Genomic DNA, 25,041 nt, shown 5'->3' on the forward strand with positions numbered 1-25,041 from the left:
TTCATCTTTGAAACCTCTGAAAAAAACACTCTTGAAAAATCCTGTTTAGCCACCTAGCGCAAGCTGATCTCATAAGCTACTACGCTGGTGTACCAGTGACTTCACTGTCGCTGGGGGGCTAGTGTGAAAGGAGCGTTCAAGCAGAGTTCCCAAACCAGCTAGAGCACCCGGCCCGTGCCCAAGCTTGACACGCTGCCCGCTCAAGCCTCAGCTGCTCTCTTACGCTCACTTGCAGACAGGAAGTTCCACATACGAATAACAACAAACTGAAATGCATTCCTTGTCACCGTCCCTTAAAGCTCTTGGTATTTAACGAGAAGGTTTTTTGGGAAGTTTGACATATGTAGCGTTAAGAAATAGTTTCCATAAGGTTGATGAAGCAATTTCAGTCCTTGGATGCTTACTTAAAGCACATATACCTAGAGTGTCCTAGGGCTGAATTTGATGCTTCAGTTAATTTAAGCCATAATAAAAAGGCCTTGAGAGACATAACTATGACTCTGCTGATGAGCTCATGTAAAACACAGGCACTCAGATGTAGAAAAAGATGAAAAAGTAGAACACTGCACTACTTTATACATTTTTCCTTGTAGATTTCCATGTAAGTAAATTTTCTGGTTAAAGTGAAATACAAATTAAACTAGTGGATTTGCAATGCACGGGATATCTACTGTGTAGAACAGACTCAGGTCAGGTCAGACAGGTCAGAAACGGTATTTTAAGGAGTCTGTACAGAAATTTACCTTGCGATCGGACATTTGCCATGCTACTGAGAGGCAAACACCGAACAAAACGTACTAACACAAGCCACCTAAATTGACACAGGAGTGCAAGGAGCCTGCCTGGTGCAGCAGCTGGCAAGCAGTGAGCTGTCCCGGAAGGAAAACCCTCCCTCGACCGTCCGTGCAGTGCGTGGGCTCCACCATGCAAAACAGCAGTGGGGCAAGTGGTCTCCCCTCCCACCAGCTAACAGCCACGGCCGTATGCTTTGGCATTAGTTACACAATTATCAGGTTAGAAAATGATGAACTGATGCCTTTTAGAGAGACAGGAGGTCTATTACAAATGCCTGAAGGCTATGATTTCACAGTATTGATATACACGACAATACACATAATAAAAACAGTACTCAGACTACAGAGTGCTCTGCTTTCTCCACCAAGAAGCACTGGCATCGTGCTGATGGGCTTCATCAGCACCTCCAATTCTTTTTAAAGCTGTTTATTTCCAGGCCAGTCTCTGACATGGCTTGGAGCTACCAATAAGAGGAATCAAGAAGACCAAAACCCCCCCAAAACTGTGTCTAGGGTTGAACTGTGTCAGGTTGGTGGGTGGCAACGGGCCATAGGTAGCTCCATGTCCGAGCAGCCCCTGACAACCACCCAGCACCCACACACACTGCAGATGGGTGCGTCTTCAGGGTCATACCTCTTTGCCAATTTCTAGATGAATCCCTCCTGAGCCACTTCTGGGGGCGAGGAGCAAACTTCTTTCTCTAGATGGGTTTTAGGAATGATTGTGTTGCTCCAGAATTGCAGGACAGCTGCTGAAAGTGCAGTGCTCTCCAGTCAAAACTCAGGAAGGAAACTAAAAATTTGGAAAACAGTCTCTGTAGGACTGGTCTTGTGCTCTTCTGATCTTTTAGGGAATTACATTCAAGTCCATAAAAGCGCCTCTGGAGTCAATGCACATCTGCTGCTGTCAGCAACTGGGAACCCTCCCCTCCTGCACATCGACAGCAATGTTAGATGGCAGCCTCTCCAATATGCTAAATTTGCTGAAAAAAAATAACAGGATCCTTTCTTTCATCTGCATTTGATACACAGTGTCATGCCAAAAATTTTTTCTTTGCAAAACTGCAATATTGCTATTACTGCAATATGTACTATTAGTGAGACATTTGCAGAAATGGCTACAATTCAAAACATCTGGGTATCCAGGCTGCACAGTACAGAAGGAAGGAACACAGAGTGCCTACGTTACCGGTGCACTTCGGCTGCCTGTCACATACGTATGGCAGCTACCCTCTGTCTCAGTCAATAGTAGGAGAGCTCTGTACATTATCTCGTGGAGCTAAGTGATCACAAGATCTCAAGATTAAGAAGGTTAAATCAAGTGTAGTACTATCATCTCCCGTGTTAAAAAATTTGGCGTTTACAGAAATAATATGTCACCTCTATAGAAGACTATTCCTTTGTACTTCCTTACAGTTAATTTAGGAAATAATATTAGATTTTGGAAACAGGAAGGTTCGCCTACTTTATGAAAATCAATTAGAAAGTTTAAAAACATACATACACAAACATAGCACTTGCTATCGTGAAATGTCTGCTCATGAAAAAAAAAGCAATTTAAGAAACGGTATGAACAGTATGTAACAGGAAGGGAAAAGAGATAGAGGGAGAAAGAAAGAGTACTTGTCCCGTTACTGACTGAGATCTTATGGAAGAAAAATGACCAAACATCCTTCCCTTCCGCGTTCGCTGACCCTCCGGAGAGGGTCACTTCACACGCGTTATAGAAGTCCCTTAGCAGACCCAAGTTTGATGTGGCCGAGCCGTGCTTGCTGCTCAGGCTGCCAGATGAAACATGATCTTGTGACGGTTTAGCAGTAGGATGAAGTCACGGCACCACGGACGGAGAGGACGGCTTTCGCTCCCCTCGAAGGCCCGCTCGGAGCCAAGCCTGAAACTACTCCAGGGATCAGCGGGGGCGTCTCTGCTGGGACGCCGGGCTGGGATGCCGCGTGGGAGCTGCCGTTTCGGTCTCCTCCCTGGCCACGGAGGGGCACCACCGAAAGTTCATCGCAAACTAGGAGCCCACCCCTGTGGGCAAACAGGGACACAAAGAATTGCCAGACTGTGCTTCCTGGGTTTTCAGCTGAAGTATTTCAGGTTTTTAATTTTTTCACTAAAAAGGGAAAACAGTCTGTGGAAAAATCCCTTCTTTGTCACTAACTTGTCCGATCAGTGCATGAGGAGATCACCGGGAGAGACAAGACACGACCTGCACTGCTGAAAACAGCAGTAACCCGGCAGCCTGGGGCACCAAACTTCCCGCGACCACCTACCACCGGCTGCGGTTCCCCAGCCCGTATTCACATCATCACTTTTTGATGCCGTCATCAATCAGCAACAACACCAGAAAAGCTGTAACAGCTTTTACAGTTTGCAGCAGGAGGGAGAATTAGGCTTCCACAACAACCCCCATTTTTTTGGTACCCTCACAAATCCCAGCTGTGCGAAGAACAGGCTGGCGGGATGGCAAGCAAACTCCTCGGGAAAGCACAGGCACAGGGAGGCCGGCGCAGCAGCATCCTGGCACAGACGTCGTCGTGGCTACTCTCAGCCCTTATTTACATGTTGAAAAAAGCGGGGGGGGAAAAAAAGAGTCTGCGCTTTAGACTCAGTAATTTTTACTTTGTTTTCTTGAAGGCTCAGGGGAGAGGCAACGCAAACCACCCGCGATACCTCCTCGCTGCCATCCTCATCCACCACGGGCGCCAGGGAGCCGGGCTGGGGAGGATCGGACGGCTGGAGCCGTTTGCATCTTCCCAAATTGCCCCATTCCCGCACACACAGGAGCGCGCCGAGCCCCAACAAATCACAAGCAGACTTCAGAGGAGCCCGTGTAATGCAGCACACTAACACTGTTAAAAATATACTCGTGTCTTGAAAGGTATATGATGAGCAAGAGTCGCTGCATGACACAAGAGGGATTATATATGCAGTTAAACTAGGCAGGAAATAAAGCTGGTATCAGATAATTACAAAACATTTCTGTAATACATTTTTCCAGCCTTGCTTTGCTTCAGTCCCTGGTGGAAACTCCATTCATTTTACCAAGTGCAGAAACACATTTTTTGCTATGACATTGTTAGTTTTAAAGCACAGGAATACAGCAGAACTCACTAATCTATATTACAGTAATCTACATGATATATAATTCAAATAAAAATGAGCTACTCATTGCTCACTAAAGATTCAATATCAGATTGCTGTATTGAAGTGCCATAATATTAAGCAGTCATATTTACAAAATATATTCCCTTTCATTATGATCTTATGAATAATTAAATCTAGAATGCAGTTATAATAAATGAACAAAGTATTACATTTTATCTCAGTCAGGAATTAGAAAAACTGAATAATTCATAATGGGACTTGCAGTCATTAGCATGGATTTATGAGAGTTTGATTATACATTAGCAAGCACAAATATATACAGCTAGATACACGCACATGACTGAAGATAACATAGCTTCTAAACTGGATGGAAACTTTAAGATATAATAGATTTAGAAATACTTACAAATTCAAACAGGGCTTTGTTTATTTGGGGCTTTCATGATATAAGAAGATTTAGAAGTAGATTTGCATCTGCTCAGTGAAAGAAAGTCATTTTATTTAAGAACACCATAATCATGAGTATTCCTTACACTGTGCACCGCTGATATTTCAGAGAGACATTTAACAAGACACCTGGTAACAGATAAATTGTTCTAGATGAATGTCTTCACTAGAAAAAAGAAAGCAATTTCTCTCAGACTGTACTACAAAACAGCGTCATGTCTCCTCACTTGTTTTCAATTTAGAAACTTATCTCCTACAATTATCTTTCTACATCACCCTGCAGATATGAGCTCAAGCACATTTTGGCCTAATCTCAAGACTTTGTGTATTGCCTTTTGGACACGCTTAGAATTCGACTCAAGTATTTAGGGAGAGAATTTTAACTCGCCCTTCGCCGCGCCCGCGGGCCTGACGGCACCGGTCAGCCGCAGGACGGCCTCCCGCCGACGCGGCCCCCGTCGCCGCTTCCCGCGCCCGCGCGCGCAGCCCGGGCCGCGGCTACCGAGGACGCCCCTCGCTCAGCTCTGCATCTGGCGCGTGCCCGCCTGCGCGTATGGACCGCAGGTATTTCAGAAAGCTCAGCTGAAGCTCAAACACTACACTGGGGGAAACCTTACAGGTAAAAGCTACTCATGTAATTTTTTCTTCTCCTCACAGTGAACCATAGGTTTGCTAGGATAGGAATGCAGGCAAAAGGGATTTCCAAAGGAGCCTTCCCCAAAAGCTTTTTCCAGTGTTCACAAATCATGTACAAGCTCCATGGCTGTCAAGAAGAAAGACATACTTCAGGGTCTTTCCAGAGCTTTTTCCACACCAAACTGAAGTATCCCTAATTTCAGCTTCACCTGAATTTTCATTCAGAATATTTAAGCAGTTTAATACCTCCGACTTTGTAGCTTTCTTCCATTCTCACTTTAGTTCTTCAGCTCTGCAGAACACTTGCATCAGTGGACTAATTCCTGTTTTGCAGATATGCCTCCTTTAAGCAAATGTATAGACTCACTGTAGAAATGAGAACTGACTGTGAGCTGTTAGCAATGTTTTCTCCATCATACTCCTGTTTAAAACGTTCTGCTATCTACTAAGATCACAGGCACACTGTAAGGCCGAGGTATTTACTCACACGATGTGAAGAGCCATCACTAATCAGTCACACTGACAAATTCATCCAAGCTTTCCAGCCAAGACTGGCAACTCATGGGGTAAATCGTGCCCATTAACTTTAGCAGTGCCAGAATTTCATTCACTTAAAATGCATAACAATTTTCCTTTCTACTAAATATTTTATACAAACCTCGACACCTTAAAAAGAGTCTTAAAAGGTCACTTTTACCTATGGAGAGACCCGTGTAGGCACGGTGCGGGGCTCGGGTATAACCATTTGATGCAAGGGGTAGCTACAGTTCAAAACCAGTATTTTGCCAGCCAGCACTTGGCGAGCGCTGGTGCAGAGCATGCCGCTGCCTCCCCGCGGCCCCGTCTCTGCGCTCCTCGCTCCAAACCGGGCTGTTAATTGCTGAATCTCCGCTCGCCTGGGAGAGAGGCAGCCTTCATAACGCCAAACCCAAGCTAGACGCTTGTGCTTGCAAGGAGGCATGCTATTTAGGTGCTACACCTGAGGAAAACAATTCATCTTCCCCAAAAGTACAGGACTTAGTTTTTGTGGTAAAAAAATGTCCAGGCTCTTGCGAGGAAATGAGTTTGTGGATTGAGATTAATTTTGATGTGGCTCCTTCCAGAACTAAAGCACTCTATTAAGATTTTTTTTTTCCATTTTGAACGCTCTCATTACTCACCGGCGCAGCGAGCTGACAGGCGTGAATCTCACACTGAGATGCAGTTTTCAAACGGCAGCCGCACGTGCTGCTCGTGCCCCGAGCTAGCACAAACCATCCGCGTGGCGGCGCCCGGGGAGCCACCCTGCGGCCTCGCGCCCGCGACGGCGCGAGCCAGCCTGAAACGCGTGGAGAAAGCGCATAAATCCTCCTAGATCGGCACAGCAGCAGTTCATGTCGCCGTTCCTTACCGCGTGTGGCCAAGGAAGGGCCCAAAGCAGAAAGCTGCTTTTTTTGGTCCAGCCAATGTTTGTGACCTGTTTCCCACTCCCTTCGAAAAAAATGTTGGCAAAGTTTTTATAGTTTCGTATGTCTTTGACATCTTCTCCTTTAAAGGAAAGGCTGTCTAGCCCTGCAGTGCACCAGGCACATGCACTTCTCAAGAACCATTTGCTCACGCTGGAGAAATAAGGTAGTTTATTTCCCTTTCAAACAGCTGCCTGAGAACACAAAGCTATATATTACGGCAAACAATGAAAAAGAATTACACAGAACAACAATTAACTTCATGGAGTCCTTTAAATACTGCAAATATCGGTTTTCAGAGTTGTTTTTTTATCTGCTCCATTCTCTTCCTCATTTAAAACTTTAATAAATAAAAAAATTCAAATACCAGCATTTCCCCTTAATTCATTGTCATTTCTTATGAATAGTTTAAGAGGTTTTATTAAATTCATTCATAGAATATCATCATTTAGTTATGCAGTGTAACATATTCTTAGCTTGATTTATATAAAAAGGCAGGGAAGGCATTTTAATGAGCAAAGGTAAAGAGGAGAACATTTATCTTGGCAAAGATAGGGGAGGGAGGGAAGGGAAAGTGACAACACTGCACCAAAACCAGCTGCTTTCACTTCAAACTGTACTACCACTTACGTCATAAGAACCGGTTAAGCTTTCTTCAGGAGCTGTTCCCAGATAAATTAGGGTATGGTTTATTCTGCGCAGGTTACTGCAGGCTCCTCAAAGTGCCTCGGTGTTCAGGAGCGTATTTGACTCTAAATCTCACTGAAATGAGAGTTGCGCTTGAGTGTTTCCATGATCAAATGCTCAGTTAGCTCACCGCTGGTGAAGGGGCTTAAACCCACCTGCGCTCATTAGGCTGTTAGGCTCCTCGCATTGGAAATAACGAATAAAGCAGATTGCAAGAGAAATACGGGCTGAGCGGAGAGTTCGACACACACCTCATGGCTTCAGCCCCATACCTAACCCTTCTCTCCTCTTTTCCATCTTCCTATCTTCCACTCCTACTGGACTCAATTTGCTGTGCCATCACCACAGCAACATGAGCAAGGTCCACCACCCTGGCAGCACCCTGCCTTCATTTTAAAATTTATATAGCAAAGGATTTTTCTGCTCTCTCCTCCTTTCTCTGAAGCCACCTGCATCTCTTTTTAGAAATCCATCCATCCATCCATCCAGGACATGTTCCTGTTATATTGCCTTCACTCCTTGGGAGGCATCTGCTTTCCATTTCAACCTGAAAATGCTCTGTTTCCTACATTATTCTTTGTTTCATAAATTCCTTATGCGGTCTCACTTGGCAAAATATAAAGAGTTGTGTCTGCCCAAAGGCACAATGAAAAACTGGATAAAACAAACTGAATGTTCTCATTTTACTACGCGCTGTACAATGGAGACATACATCAACATAACCTCAGCCTGGAGTGTTTGGCAGATTTTGTTCAAAGTGTGAATGAATAGCAACCTTATATTCCCTCTGGCTTTAGTTTGGGATAATCCTTCTAAGTCAGAACTTGTATTACCTGTGCCAGAGGTCAGATAATTTAGACTATGCTTGGTCTTTAATGTTTCCATGACAGCACCATTTATTAGCTCCAGGTTGGAATGGGGGAGGGGAGAAAAAAACAACTAAATAAATTCCTTAACCTTTTTTGCCAACTAAAAACCTAAGCAGTTTCTCTTCTGGCTTTTTACAAATTTGGCTTATTTTGATCTACCCTTCTATCAGTGAGTTTCAAGTGAAGCAGTTCATTCACAGTCACCCTTCTCCCAGCTAGGGTAATAACTCAAAGTCGGCTTAATGTTTCTCACCCTTCAGCATAGTCTTGGCTGTATTTACCTCCTCAACTTTCCTTCCCCAGATTTTGCACAGAGTATATTTATGCTGTCTATTAACTTTAAAAAGAGCTGGAGCTTTGAAAAGCCTGTTTCTGATTACCCTTGTAATTCCTGTCTGAAGAATTTTATCTTGGGGGAGAGCATGCTCTGTGCACGCTCCTCTTTGTGACTAGGTAGGCTCCCTTCTTCAAAGATGGCATCTTTACCAGCCCTGTTTAATCTTAAATTTAAAATTAAGAAGGCTACTGTTTATCAGGGGGTGTAGTCATGGACTGTCTTACAGAGCTCTTAGGAAAATCAGGGTGGATCACTGAATCCGCTGCAACTGAAGCACATAGTAACACAAATGCTTTCACATGTTCTTATCCAGGTATAAATTGATCCAAGGCTGTGATAGTAAATGAATTACAGAAATAATATTCCAATTAAAAAAAAAAGCCAACAAAAATAAAGGGACGAATGCATGGGGGTAGGTTAAGCTTTGATTTCAGTTGATGTGCTCCCCTCAGTTGGGTGCACGTATCTACACAAGCAGCATTTCATGCGTTTCACCCTATAACTATTCAGACGCATACACTGCAATACTAGGGACAGCCATGCATCAAGACGTGTTGCTGCTTGAAAATTCAGGAGCGTAGCAGTTAAAAGGGTCTGTGTTTCAGACTAGAAACGTTGATCAAAGACTAGCCAAGGTACTGGGCCATTTTAGAGGTCAACTGCTTAATATCAGACACACATTAATCATGCAATCTGTAAAAAGACATAGTTTGATCCAATACAAATCATTGCAGAAATTGTATTTTTGTGTAAAGTCCCAGAGGAAGATTTACATTTGTATCTGAATAGTATCTTTGCTACTGAGGCACAGAGTAGAGGTTTAGACAAGGCATATACATCTAGATCAGCTGCAACAGGGTCACTGGCAGAGCTAATGAACGAGAGGGAAGTGGTTATGAATATCCACATGAAACCAACCCCCTGCTCACTAGTCTTTTGGTTGCATTTGCGAGCATTTAGATATTTGAGTTTTGCAACTCTGATAACTGGAAAAAACAAACATGCAGATAACCGTATTTTGATCTGATTTGATCAGCACAGCTGCATACAGCACAGGCTACAAATAGTCACCCTGACTTGCACTTCAAGGATAATCCATCGTCCAGAAATTATTCACAGAAAAGCTCATGAATCATTTTGGAGGAAAAAAAAAAGTCAAGATTTTCTTTCTCTTTATGACCAATTCATGCACAGAAAAAAACCCTGAAATTCATCAAGTTATTCACTATGAATTGAACACTCATCTCTATTCAGAACCATTGCTGAAACAAACTGGAAGGCTCTACGAGCTGACTCATTCCCCAGCTGCTGGTGGCAGCTTGTTTTCTCTGCTATGTTTTTCAATACAACTCCTGGAGTAACTTAATACACTGTGTTAACAACAGAAGCAGCAGCTACAGCCAAGCAGACAGTCTTGCACACCTTGAATAGGTTAAAAAGAAAAAGATGAGATTACAAGCTAGCATCCGCCAGCATCCTGACCTCCAGCACGCCCCAGGAGTCGGCTGCCCTCCAGGTGAGATATTGCCTTCCAGCCTAAGCCAAGTTGAGGACTGGTGACCAAAACACTCCGAGCATCAGAGGAAGGAAACCATTTAGTTCCTAATTAGTGCGTAGGGATGCGTAAATAGAACAGAACATTGTTCCAGGGCTTCAGCCTTTCTTTCTTGGATATCATCCTGTACTCCTTGCTAGTCCTTGTCAGGTTTATAATTATAAATTACATTGTTTATTTATTTTATGATGTTCTGAAGAGCTCTCTCATTTCCTTTGGCTTTTCTTTATGAAGTTCTGCAATCAGTGTTTGTGCAAGAATTTCAGCAATAATGATTGCAGCCCTGGGCATTTCCCGGAATAATGACAGGCTGGAGAAGCTGATGGCCCATGGTTTTGCCTTGATCCACAAACCCTGAGGAGGTTTAAGTTCTCCAGGAAGTGCCCAGTGCCAGAGCAGTTACTGGGATGAAAATTCCCTGGGATATTTTAGTCAACAACAACAAAACAAACTTCTTTTAATCCTTCACAATTGTAACAGGAAATATTAATGCGAAGGGGCTGATGATGATGTTTGGAGTGTTTCAGGGGAATTTAGCAGTAGTTAGCAGGAAGCATGAGAGGAAATTTCTCTTTTGCCATGCAATATGCCTCATAACTACAGCTGGCTGGAAATAAAGCTCTTTAATTCCCTAACAAATTAATGATCTGGGGTGAAAATTAGGAAAATTGAATTTTCAACTTCTAAATGAAACAGCCCATTTGATACTGTTACTGTGGGGTTTCATATAGGAGTTACTGGGTGGCTCATTTCACTTTTCTCCACTTCAGGCTTTACTTCCCAGTGAGACTGTCTGCTCTCCCACGGTGCAGTTCAGGGTATCCCCACTGGAGCCTTTGGCCAGGATATACCAAGAAAGCTACAGTGGCACAAAGGGATTACTACTTTAATTTCTCCCTGTCAGAAAACACTACTCAGATCAGCATACAAAACTTTGATGTTTTGTTTCACCTTCTTGCTCCTAATTAAAAGGAGCAAGTCATGCTTGCATAAATGTGCATCAAGACAAAAGATACTATTTTTTACTTGCATGCACTATGACTGAAGTCACCTTCAAATAAAGGAACTATCTGCAAATTAACGCAAACTATGGCAGACGTCTTCACCTAACTTGATGGGTCTGAACCAGGGCCGGTGGAAGTCTAGAAGACTTGTCTGCTCCTTTACTAAAAGCAAAGCACAAAGTCCTTGGATCTGTAGCCTAACTATGAACATGAGTATATTTAAGCAAGTGCTCAGCTCAGCAGCATCAAATAAACGCATCCACGTGCGGAAGCACTTTGCTGACTCAAGCCCTGTGTGAGAGCCAGTGGGAACAAGCATGGCAGTGCTGCCTACCGGGGATATTCAACCAGTAACATCTGTCTCCTACAAAGTAGGAAATAATCATAAAGATGTTGTGAATAGTTTAGCATATCATTAGTTGACATCTTGTATCTGCCTTTCCAGAACCTATTTCTTCAGCGAGCTCAGCATTTTGTAAGCTACAGAGATATTCACAATACTCTGCCTTCTCAAGACCTTACGTGTATGCCACTTGAGGCAGGCACAAATGTGAGTGGAAAGGCAGAGTCACAGTCCAGCTTATCCATGCACTAGCTATACTGCTAAGAAGATTTCTCTTTCGGACCCTCAGGAGCCGGAGGAGGAGAACGGTGCCCTCCACCACCCTGCACGCTGCACCTGAGACGGTTGCAAGTTCAATCTCAGCTGGAATTCAATCTCCTGAAGCAGACTCTGGCTACGCTTCCTACTTGGAAACTACAGGCTGCAGCTAATTTTAAAGGAATTTACATTCCTGTACATATTTGACTTTGGAACCAGAGAGGAAGAGAAAGAAAAGGGATTGAGTTGTGAAACGCTCCAACTCTGTGATTTAAGTGTGTTTCAGAGGGTTTGGGATAAGGCGGCAAATTCTCATGAAGGGTGGAGAAGTCTCTTCGTCTCTCCTACAAAGGCTCTTTGCAGTTACTTAATGCAGGAGACAATCAAAACAGATCAAAACAGAGAAAAAAAACCTACTAAAAGAGGCAGAACTTTATACAGTATAAAGAAAAAAAAGATAAGCTTTATTACTTGCATGTAAATAAGTAGAGAGTCTACTGCTGATTTTTTTTCTTTTTTAATATTCAACTAAGAGCTAGGAAAACAGTGTACGTGTACACACAGCACCTATTCACACTGAAGAAATAGAAGCTAGATAAGAGAGGAGAGGCTGGAAAATAGAAGAAAGTGAAAAACAGATGAGGGAAGTGGTTTTAGTGCTCTGTGTTTAAAGATCAAAGTATAATTGAATTATCAAAGTGTAGTTCGATTTTAAAATTTCTTATCCAGATTTCTAGTCCTAGTCAGCCTACTAATAGGTGTATAGTTTTAGTTCTGTACCAGAGGGTGTTGATAATACAATCTGTACAAAGCACTTGGTGGTCACAGAAGCCTCTTGGGGGAGCACGTAAGAAAGAACAAAGTGTCTACAGACTGAAAGCCAGAAGAACGCGGACCTAGCTGCAAAAGGAAAATGACTTGTCGAGTCACCTTCCAAGAATGAGGGATCCAACTGGTTGAAACACCAGGCTCTTTGTGGCTGGGAGGATCTGGAGCACCACCAGATCATACAGGCCCGCGTAGACAAGCACAATGCTGAAGAAGGCAAAGGGCCTTTACGTTATTCTCTGATTTTTGGTTGCTAGCTTAACAACTCTGCTGCATTAGCTGAGTTAGCCAATAGCTTGAAATGGGACAGTGCTTTTAGTCTCAGGCTGCAAATGTTGATGCAGAGTCAAGTTTTTTTCTATGTTTGCATGTGCTTAAAATAAAAAGTTTTTCTCTCACCCCTTCTGAGTTCTCAGTGGCCAATTAATTGCTAAAGAAAATGAATGTAATCCTTGCATCTTCACTCAGAAGGGATCTGCCCTTTTTTCCCTCAAGAAAGAAAAAAATACATTCACAGCCCAATAAAACACAGATTTTATCCTCACATAGTCCCAGTAATTACTTCAAACAGAGCTTCTTGCATGCTGAGGAGCTACAAACACAAGCACAGATCTGGTAACTATGGACACATCGTTAAAACATGGTTTACATATTTTTCATCAGTCTCAAGGTGGCTTCGCAACACAAACTCAGGCTGAAGGGTACAGTTACCACTTCTGCCATATTTAATAAGCCAGCTGCACTTCCACCCTCAAAATCAATTGGGATGTTTTTATATCCTGCAGAGGAAGAATACAGCTCACAGATCAAAATCACTAGGTAGATATTTTCTTCTGTGCTTTCTTCTTCCTGCATCAATACATCTCACGAAAAAGAGATTCTTTAAATAAGGTCAGAGGGCACTGAGAAGACTAGTGAAAGATAAACTCATGCCCTCCTACTTTTTCAATAGATCCAGACCAAGAGGAGAAGCATCTCAGTGCTGAGTTATGTTGTCATATGCTATCTATACCTATAATAATTCACTCAACTATTTATACAAATTTACATGTTAGGTAGGAGAGACTACAATGTAAATTTTGAATTCTGTAGCTGACAATCTGATTTATTTTGTTATTTATTTACATGAATGTAACCAATATAAAATTTGTCTTTTATAAACTGTCCCATAGAAGCAGAACTCTACTCATAATACCTGATCTCTGCAGCAGTTTTAAAATGACAACTTCTCTCTGAGGTATAATTTGCTTTTCTTCAGATTTGCCAATTATGCCTTTTATTACACCATACCTGCAATATCAAATGGTTGTGAAATGGATCTTTAAAAGCCCAGTACAACACTAGAGAGTGTCCACAGGAAACTCACAGGTCTCTGTAAAGTGCCAGAAGCACCCCCCACCCTCAACTTCTTACCTCATCTTCCTGAACAGATACAACTTCTTCCCATCAACCTCTGAAGAAGCTTGTCTTCCTAAGAGAGACGTCTGGCAAATCAAGTAATACACCCTGCACATACGAAACCAGGGTTTGGAGGCAGGAAAAGGATGCAAGTTGGCAGGGCAAGGACCCTTCTCAGCTCAGCCAGGATGTAAGTCATGTTTAAACCCAGTAACGTCAAATACCGGACTCTTGTGGTGGGAAATCATCTCTCCTACAGAGCTGAAACTCAGATGTTTTAAGACTTCACAGATGTAACCTGACACAGGGCAGACACGAACACCAGAATAACATGCTTTCAGCATGAAGCCACTTCTGAGATTAGAGCTTCTGCATTAGCACGAGCCGCATTTCTGAAAGGTGCAGAAGCTGCCACTCCACTTTCCACCCTGCATTGCATCCATCATCAACAAGCTGATCTAGACCGTGGTGGGAAGGAGAAAGGGAGCAACCTGCGGCGTGATGAGGGACAATAAACAATGTTCTTGGCAATGGCTGGTACCAGTCTGCAGCCCACGGATCAGCCAGATCCCTCCCCCATTGGGAATGTGCCTTTCTAAACCAAGGGAAAGGTTCAGCTTTGAACTCACTGCTTCTCTTAGTCAACAAACCCTCTCTGTTAACTGCCAACTGTTTCTTAATCGCTGCTAGACATCAGCTTTCCCATATTTCAAGGACCACATAGGGGTCAGAGGTGAAGTTGTTCCCTCTACCACATGGCTGGAAATATGGGGTCCAAATCTTGACTTTTGGTGTGGCTTTCCCACAGTGTGTAAACCTGCAATGAAGAAGACGGATGGAGGGAAGATAGGGTATATATGAGTATAGGAAAGTATCGGCACATATGTTCATAGCGTCTGCAAACCAGAAGAAAATGAAAGGCTGAAATCCCTATCACATCAGATAGTTGAGTCTTTACACTAAGTTGAAGAAAAATACACCTGTTTCCAACAAAGTGCTCTGGGAAGTGACCAACACAACTAGCCCAAGCTGCAAACCCCTAAGATGTATTTTACTTTGAAAAATTTTCCTGTCCTGACCTCAGATGAGACAAAGTTTTCTGTGGCCTAAAACTATCCCTATGGCTCTGATGTTCATTACAAGAGCATGGAAGAAGTATTTTATGTAAAGGCAGCACTGCTTTTTTTAACTAAGATTAAACCTGTGATGCCAGTAGGAGCTCCAAAACTGCCAGAGAAGCACCCGCTTGGAGCTGTGTGTTAGCTCCCCATCCCTTCAGGAAGGGTCAAGACCACCAACAGAGTTTATTGGCAAGGCTCTTTTTAGGGAAGAGTTGTTTGCTTTTAAATTCAAGTTAAATGTGCTGCAACCGCATTATAATGAAAGATTGGCTCTCTGGCAAAAGACAATAGGAAACCTCTTGGGATGATGAGCTTTCTAGGCAATTTGTTACAAAATCTTTCATATAAAATATGAATATTCAGCTTTCAGCAACAGAGAAACACCATCCACATGTTTCGGGTTTAGGACTGCCCTCTCTAATCTTCTGTCTCACCCCAATCACAGTAGGCAAAGTCAGCGCTGTGCAAGCAGCTGTGACCACCAGAAGAGTCCACTGCACGCGTGGCACTGTGTCACACTGATACCAGTGTCAGTAACCCAGCTGCAAGAAGCAGACATAACTAACGATAGCAGTGACAACGCCCTACAACACTAAATGATGTCATTTGTGTCCAGCTGGTTTCGTGTAGCTCTTACCCTGGAAGGTCTCTCTGTTTCACTGATAGTTTTCTTCTCTGAGGCCTTCTTAGTCTTTTCTCTTTGCTACCTGCACATATCCCTCCTATTTTTCTTAACCCTTTTTCCTTAACTCTCCCCAAATGCCATCTCTTTTCCCATGCCTTTTTTGGAAAAATCTCCAACAGGAAACCAATCCTTTCCCCTGTATGTCAGGAAACAAACACACACTCAACAAACCCGTAACTCCTGATGTTACATTTACTGGGCAGCGGCATTGCTCATATGGCCTCCTTGTTTCCATGTCTTGAACATGCCTTTTTTGCACGTTCGCTCCCTGATTCAGCAAAGCTTCTGATTTTAGATAAGACTCCCCATGCTCCAAGTATTCAAAGTGCTCTTAAAAGTGCTATTAGCTTCAAGCTCATATTGAGCAGGTATTAAACGTCTAAGAGAAGAGAAGATCTGTTAAACTGTTGGCAACACCAACAGCATCCTCTGTCTTCACTGCACCACCCTACTACTGCACACACTGTTTGCAACCAAGTCAAGCCAATGGATGAAATCAAAGTAATGTGCTTGTATTGAGTTCATACAATTGGAAAAGATTTTACTCCTGTGCAGTGGTTCATTGACTTTTATATGATTTCTGTTCTCCAGTGTCTGCACATAAATTGACTAGCATTATAATTGAATGAATAATATTTCAAGAAGTTGAGAGAACATGGAAACCTAAGTTAATGGTTTCGTGAATTCAGAATGATATTAAGATGACTTACACTTATAGCATATGAAGTATAAAGCAAAAGTGCCTGGCAGGGGATAACAATTTGTTACTTAAGGCTAATTACTTTTCCACACCATCATCTGTTAAAGTAATGATTAGTGCAACTCTGTGCATTGATTTGTATGTTAAAGATATCTAGTGGGGAAGTAATATTAAACACTAAAAAAAAAAAAAGTAAAAAGAATAGAATTTTGCTTTCCACCTTTTCTTCCTCTCTACAAATTTTCCCTTATTATACTTGCTTAATTGCCTAGGAGCAGAGAAATTGTCTTGTCACTTCCAGCTTTCCAAAGCTTTGTGGCAATTTACGTCTTATGACACAAAAAGTTCAATGACATCAACTGTCACTGAACATCAATGATAAAAAAAGAGTTATTTTAAAAACATCTGTACAGTGGGTTGGCACTCAACAAACAACTGCAAATGAGGAAAATACACTGGCATTTAAACACAGAAGATTACATTAACTTCCAACAGTCAACATCTGGCTTCAGACAAAACCAGCCCATGACCTGCAATAGCCCAAATTGCCCTGTTCTCTGCCAACAACATACAGATCCAACTTGAACAGAAACAGTGCTGATAGGTATGGCTTTCTAAATGCTATTTCCATGGAATAGCTCCAAAACACTTCGTAAGTTTAAGCAGTCAATTAAATTTGATATGTATGCTTGACATCCAGTGATATTTGCTAAAAAGAAACACCTAACATTTTTAACTCTTGAGGTAATATTTTCACAATATAGTCCTGCATAAGAAAACAAGGCAGGAGTTGAACTTGCGAACTATATGCCCAGCAGCATCCATTCGGCTCTGCTGAAGGAATGCAGGTGATCTCAAATTTGATAAAGATATGCGAGAAGAGGCAGTCAAAAACTAATTACCAATTATAACTACAGACACAGCTCAGCAAGTGCTCAGCCCCTCTCAGGATCTGTCCCCATTGCAATGTGACCACTTTCTTGGCAAGTATTTTTTATTATAAACTCCAAGGACTGACTGACCTGATGCTAATTAGAATGAATTCAAGTTGAGGATACTTTCCCTTCAAGTATGGCTATAAATCTGAATCCCAGCAGTCTAACTCTTAATAATCTTTATGCATATTTTGAAACATTTCTCAATGCCTTCAGGTCTGCTTCAGCTGCTAAAATGAGGTACTGTTCCCACCTATGACGTTATATAGAAAGTTGCTGAGGTCATCTTCATTCCATGCAGATCTCTTACTCACACAAATTTTATCTTCGTTTGTCACCTCAGATGAAAACCTGGGTCCATCACACATCTTTACAGAGATTTTTTCTTTTTTAAATAGAATCCAAAGAACACACAACAACTTTTTACTTTTCCCTTGATAGTGTTCATCTTTACTTACCAGAACTGTGACAATGGAATTCCTCCCTCCCAATCCTGCTTCCCCCATAAAAGAAGAGTTTATGTTGTTTTTCATGTTTTATGAAACAAACTTTTTTTTTTTTTTGGCAACTGGCAGGATTTGAGGAAACCAGGGTATGGGGATAATGACAAACAGATAACAGTGCAGTGGGGCTGATATCCCCTGGTCCCCTCGACAGCAGAGAGCGATGGAGTCCTCCCGAGACCAAGGCAAAACATTTAAATGAAACTCCTGCTTCACGTCACACTCTCAAGCGACGGCTGCCAACGCGCATGCCGAAAGCCTTCACAGGTGCCAAGTCGTACTCCTTGTGAATGATCCCCAGGCCTGCCGAAACCGAGGCATCTGTGCAAACTCTTTGCATTTGTTCACTTGATTTGCTATAGCCGCGTAAGGCATTCCCGCCCCCTCCCAGGAGACCTGGGCTAAGCTAGCTCCAGCTCGCAGGTATGAGCATTGCAGAAGTTATGATTTACTTCCATACAAAAGAAACATACATATCTTACATGGTTAACAGTCCATTTCAGCAGGCAAAAATACAAAACAACAACAACAACAACAAAAACTTATTCTGTGTCCGTATGTCCTGTTAAATCCAGAATACTGCACTTTCTACACCTTAATCTAACATTGTGAAAAATGAAAAGGGCATATATCTGCCTTTTCTTAATGTATATGGCTTTTGAATGACATTCCCAAGGATTAAATTTGTAAATAAGACATAATTGGAGCAAACTAAAGCACACAGAAAAAAAACCCAACACTTTACCCTCACACTTTACTTGCTAATCTGCATTTGTTTAAAAATATCCGATAATTTGCTATGCTGAATATACCAATGTCTGCAAAACAGAGATGAATAAGCAATCACCTATTTCTGTTACCTTAAAACAACACTTGTTTCCTTTTTTTTCATGGGATTTTACAACCTACAAGTGACAGGAGTGGGCGCTGTACCCATAGGGAACGATGCTGTTTATCCTAACACAGTACCCAAAGGTAAGTCACTCTGTGTACAATAACTGCTCATTGGAAGACCAGCTTCTAAGTTGTAATGAATAAGCACCCCCAGAAGCGGAAGCGGCGATGTGGAGTACATCTCCGATCACACCAATCTTTGTTCTGTGAGTCTTGTGGCAGCCCTAAGCCCTGCGTGATGCTGAGGCTTAAAGCTTCGAAGCTGTTTGCTTTGCCAGACTGTAAAAAAGAAAGAGTTAGCTTTTCCCTTTTCTCTCTTGACCAAGGAGCCTAGATAAATGACTTTACTGGACCATACTAAAGTACAAGCAATCCTGCCCTGGCCTCCTTTTTACTCATCAGCCCCTCAGCTTGCATGTCATCAGCAGACTTCACTGGAAGTGCTTTTTAATTTAATTCCTAATTAAAAAAAGGAAAAAAAACTAAATGCTGTAACGGGACCCCACTGGAACCACACAGAGATTCTCATCTGTTCTTTCGGCTTATTCGCTTTCAGACCTCACATCACAACGAAACGCCCGACAGAGCGCCGTGTCACATGACTCCACTCTCTAACAGTCTCCAATCTCATAAAATTTTTAAGTTGTTAGACAAACTTTAGTTGAAGTTGACAGAAGGCCAGTGCTACCAAAGGCATGAGGCTCCCCAAGCGCCCCAGAAGAAGAGCGCCCCGACCGCAGCGCCCCTGCGAGGAGCAGCCCGACGCTCGCCAGAGCCTCGCTGCAGACACCCGAAACCTCCCTTGGGAGCCCCTCGAGAAACCGCCCTCCCGAAACTCTGCTTGCCCGACCACTGCCCAGGGAACCTAGCGCCGTATTTAAGATCAGAACAGGTTCCGATGTTTTTAAAATTGGTAGAGCCGCATCCTCTCTCACATCCAGGCTTTTGAATTCAGAGACGGGAAGGGGGAAACCAGCTCTCCTAGCTTTCGGGGCTCCCCTCCCCCTGACACGAGGGTTTTGCACAAAACCTCCGGCCCTTCCCCGTGCCCGTGGCCCTGCCCTGCCGCGTGGCCGCGCCGGGGAGCGCCGACGGCCCCGTCCGCCCTCGGGCGCAGCGGTGCCACGGCCACGAAGCTCCCGCGTCCCACCATTCGCTCAGTGGAGCTGAGCTCTTCAAGGCAGGTCCACGGGACGAACGAGTTCGAAATCCTTATGATAAACGCAACTTCAGAAAATGAAGATATTCCCAGATTCTCTCACACAACAGTTTCTGCCAGTTGGGAAGCAATGACAAAAATAAAGCACAGACATTCACAGAGCTGGGAAGCAATTATGCCTTCATCCTACTTGTACCGACTCTATCAAGTATCAAATATAAAGTAAAAGAGAGACCCTCCATAAGAAAGTTCCTTATTCTTCTTTTATTTAATGGGGGTATTTAAATCAAGATACTTCAAAAACGATGGAAACTACCCACAACCACCTGCTACATATGCAAGAGATAATAAGTCCATTACATTTGTAAATGCAGCCACGAACTGACAACCCAAAGCATTAGAGTGACATAGAAACTTGTTTATCTACCCATTAAAAGGCAGTTCAAAAATAAATTTTTCTTCCCGTTGAACCAAATTACCAGCAAACAGGTAGTTATTAAATGCCACTAGATAAATCCTCACAAGTCTCACATTCTTAATTTCTTGATTGCATGTGTAATAAATACCAGGAGCTTGAGGTAATACAATAACCAAGAGGACTGAATCATTTTTTGGCCATAGAAAGAGGAGATAATTTAAAAACCTTTACATAATCTTGACAGACTGACAGCTGAGGTAACCATCTCAAATGACAGATATATCTAAAGGAATGTATGAAGCATGGCACTATCCCAAAACTTCTCCCTGTATCATCTCTCGTCAAGTGAAAGCTTTTATCAGTGTGCAGCTTTTAATACAAGAATGTGTCTTCAGCATGGAAAAAAAGCTTTACCCAAATATGATCTAAGCAGCTTAAATAACTGCCAACAATACTAACAGTGAGAAAGTCAATTAAAAGTAAATTAAGAGCTTCCATTACGAATCATATACAAAGATACCCTAGAAATCACCTTGCCACACCAATGACAACAGGCTTACTCCAACAGGCAACACAGGCGTGCCAATTCCGCGTGCATACCTCAAGTACCAAAAGCCCTCGAAAAGCAAACCAGATTATTTATTCACTGCAATACACTCTCCATTAAACGCCGAATTCAATTTTGATGGCAGGGGCGCGAGGGTGCTTTAAAAAAGGAAATAAAGCATACTCTACAACTCTGTGCTACTAATACGTTGGACAGTGAGCATCCTGAGCAGTAACCCGGAGTAACGTGCTGCGGAAATACGGCGAGAGGAAAGGTGGTGGCACCTGAGCAAGAGATCTCGCCTTCCTCTTTGTATCACCACCACCCACAGCTCTCTTGCCAAAAACTTTTGGCGATATTTCAGGATCAAATATTTATTATAGCCTTAAATTAACTGCAGAGGCAAGTCTTAAACATCTGTGCACAGCCAGGTATTTCTAACCTGAGTTATACCCTTACGACACCTGCCAGCTCCCCTGCTTTCGCCCAGCTGCACAGTGGGAGTTATGAACCGCTCAGTGGCACAGCCCAGCGCGGACGAACCCGGCAGCACTAGCAACGCCTGGGTCACACGAGTTTGCCCGTGGCCACACCACACCTCTGAAAGCGCTGAACTTAAATGCCCTGCAACATCCTACAGGAAGGCATGCAGCACTCCAGAGGGAGAGTGCTCTAATCCTTACACCCAACAAGCGTTTCTTTGAATCCTGTGTTTTTGTCGCTTGGTATGCCACTCACAAATCAGCTTTCTTAAAACTTTGTATTTACATATCAACTTTAGTAGCAGAATCTCCAATCTTGTTACAGAGGCGATGTGTGCCATGCCATCCATAACGACCCATGCACCACCCAAGTCTTTAATCCCTCAGAAAAAAGTTTAATTCAAGTTATAGGATGCACAGATCCCATTGGGAATTCATAACACAAGCAAACTACTCACAGAAAATCTGAAAGGAAGAAAGTTTTGTTCCCATTATAGACAGAGATAAGGATTCAAGCAGGCAAACATTTTTGCAATTGGGACTTCTCGGATGCAAGCTTGGAGACAGCCTGAAAACATGGCATGTGAATTTTAGGCCTACAACTTTCTTAAAACATGAGTTAAATTTAAAATTGTAGCCAGCAGTGCCAATCGTTTTTACACTGGAAGGAGAACGAAGTCTTTAGCAAGGCATATGTTTTTACAGAACAGTATCAATGAGAGAAGATGCTGGCGATAAAGCAGCTGAGTCAGATCAGGAATAGACAGCTCGAGAGCATCTGCAAAGCAGAACAGACGAGATCTCTGCTGCGATGAGTCACCAAAGATATGCAGGAAATGAGGATTACTCAAAACAGGAACAATTATCACAGCAACATAATGTTGTTTAATGGGAAATTAATGTTTTATTCAAGTGATGTTTGTTAGCTATAATTCCTTGTAGTCAAGCAAGGCCAGAGCTCCAGCTCCACCTTTAAGATTTGGATCTGATTTTCTGTTCAGTTAACCCCCCCGAATTGCACAAGCCTCACAAACACCAGAAGGTGCCTTTTGCCTGGCTAGGAAGCTGAATGGTATCAATCAGTTTTATCATACCTAATCTGCTACAGAAGTGGATGAGTTGGTTTTGTTCTGTTTTTTTAATAGCTAGAAGTCCTTTGGAAACAAATAATTATCCCAATATATAGTATAAAAGATAAACAAGCACTATAAGGTCCTCCATAGAGTTTGAGAAAGACAACCACAAGGAATGTTCAGTTCCAGCCTTATCCAGAAATGTAAACAGTTTAAGAGGGTTGGTTGTTGTCCATAGCCTGCAAGTAATTAAGCACTAATTCTCTACCACCTACTGAGTAAGAAATTGGAGAGGAAATATGACACCATGCTAAGCATGCACTTCACAGGCCACACTCAACCGATGTACTCCGTGCGGCTCCATCATCCTCACTGGACCAGCACTGATTTGCCCTCCCCATCTACAAACAGATGAAACTAGAAATCTCTGAAGGCAGAACCACAGATTTTTATCTCAAAGTGAACGATTTCAACTGTCAGCTGTAATTGTCCTCATACATCCAATGCCACCCACAAAGCAGGACAGGACAAAACATTTCCAGTTCCCTTAAGCATGATAACCAAATCCTTGAAAAGGCCTTTGTCTCATTTCACCAAAACATTTTCATGTTTCTACTTTATTTGCAGATTCTTTTACACTGAAAGAAGATGAAAGGCTTCCTTGCCTTATCTGTAATTAGACACACATTTGCCCCACATTCCTGGGACAAAATAAACTGAATTTACCTTAATAGGATGCTTTTATCCAGCTGAACTACTTCAAATTTGCTTGTACTTTGTTGCACAGTAACATTTAAAAAATAAAAATCAAATCCATTCCCAGGAAAGCAGCATTCCATGGCATTTTTCCGAGCTCTACAGACCTCCTGGGGCAAAAAAAGGAGGAAAACTTTGAAGCATGAAGGATTTTTTCCCTTCCCAGAGTCTCCAGGCCGATGTGAACGCTTGCAGTAGCTGCTGGGTGACGTCAAGCACATCCGCGTGCTCCGCGGCGCAGCTGAATCACCGGCCGTGGCAAGGCAAGCTTCGGCATGACTCTTCAAACCCACTCAGGTTTCATCACTCAGGTCCAAGTTTTGCTTTGGCGGACAGACTCAAGGCTCAGTCCAGACCTCTATTTTCAATTTAGACAGGTTTCCATGGCAACCATGATACTATTTTAAACCATTCCAATTCAGCCGCCTTCAGGTTGAAAGGAAAAGAGAAAAACACCCAAGCCCACCCCACCACGCAGTCGTCTAAAGGCTCATAGTGTGCAATACAGTCGGGCATACCCGCCTACTGAACGCCTTTCCCTTGCCGAAACTTCAGCCAGGCTGCTTTCCCTCTTTAGCGACGTCTGTGGGTCTGAGCAAGAGAAACCCCCTCGTTTCTCTCCCGCTCTCTGGATTTGCCCGGTCTCCCGTCAGGTGCCGTTTGCCGCGGCGACCTTCCTATGAACGGAGCTCTTGTCTTAAGGCTAACCGGGGCGCTTGCCGCAGCAAAGGGCGTCGATGAGGAAGAAACGGGGCTTGAGCAGGCGAGCGGCCGGCTAGGCAGCTCTCCCCGCTCCAAAAGCCACCGGCCCCACCGGCCCCACGTCACACGCCAGGTTCCAAAACCAGCCGGAATACGGACATGTCGGAGTGCTTTTAATTTGCCACCTGTTAACAGGGTGCGTTTTCTGAAGACTTTAAATGTAGCTTTTCTCTTTAAGGAAAAGTTTATGGCTCTCCTTGCCTTTTTTTTTAATCACTCGAAAGTAAGTTGATATTTTGGGCAGCCAGATGATTCCAGGAGATGGAACCTTACAAATCACCTCTAATATCAGATTATTTGAAATAAGGCATAAGATTTGGCAACACTCCTCCCTTAATTTTGAAGATGGAGTCCAAGGGATACATTTCCGTACTGGGAGTACAGAAGGGTGTTTATTAGCCTCCCTTACAAGCACGTGTGGCAGAACGCTTCAAGAGCAACTTTACCACATACTAGATTTTCATTCTTTCCCAGTTCTGAACAATATTTGCTACAAAAGGCAGAAATTTGTCAGATTAATCACTTTTCGTAACAGACATTTAAGGAAGAAAAAGCCAGGCAAGTCTGAGGTATGAGAAATGCTGCACTGAACATGAAACCAGTCTGCTTACATAGTCACCCTTGCTCTCAAGCCGCCGTTAGGAGTGCATCTGCAGAACCCCGGGGGCGTTGCTGGTTTTGCACACCGGGACTGACACTGCCTTACGCTGAGGATTTTGAGTCTTGGGGCTCCACTCAGTTATCCAAGCATAGGCCCCTCATGTCCCTGGTGACAGGGTATAGCTTGGCCTCCAGCGGCCAAACCTCTGGGGAATCTCTGCAGCACTACACACTTAAGGAACACAATTAAATTGCCCATACATCTCAAACTTTTCAGTTGCATAAATTGTGGCTAGTGGCCATCACTAGCAGAGAGCTAACTCCCCCCTTCTTGCCTGACTGATTCAGTGAACAGATTAGGTAGTATTTTGGTGTCAGACTGAGTATTTTTTTTTAAATATATACAATCACTTGAAGTTGATCAGCAGTTTGCAGAGTCAGTAACTAATCCTTAGTACCTGGGAAGAAGAAAAGAAGAGTGCAAACAAGATAAAGCCATTGTCCACTCTTATCACATGGCTCCCCAGTACACAGCCGGCAGCTACTTTGCATCTTCAGCAAGGTGCAAGATATCCAACAGTGTCACACACCGTTTGTACAGCAGTGTTGGCTGGTTTTACGCATTCATCCTGCATGCGCTCTGTGTGCAAATTCTACAATGAGCACCAACCTTAAATTCAAGATTATAGCTCAG

The 25,041-nt window shown here is 43.1% G+C and overlaps 1 protein-coding gene across 2 annotated transcripts in view; it reads right to left on the reverse strand.

Annotated features, from left to right (window-relative positions):
• The window catches only part of FBLN2 (fibulin 2), a 107,713-nt gene that overhangs the window by 40,383 nt on the left and 42,289 nt on the right, over positions 1-25,041 (reverse strand). The gene's annotated exons all lie outside the window — the stretch shown is intronic.

The sequence above is a fragment of the Apteryx mantelli genome, chromosome 12, assembly GCF_036417845.1.
Source record: "Apteryx mantelli isolate bAptMan1 chromosome 12, bAptMan1.hap1, whole genome shotgun sequence".
NCBI classification, from domain to species: domain Eukaryota; kingdom Metazoa; phylum Chordata; class Aves; order Apterygiformes; family Apterygidae; genus Apteryx; species Apteryx mantelli.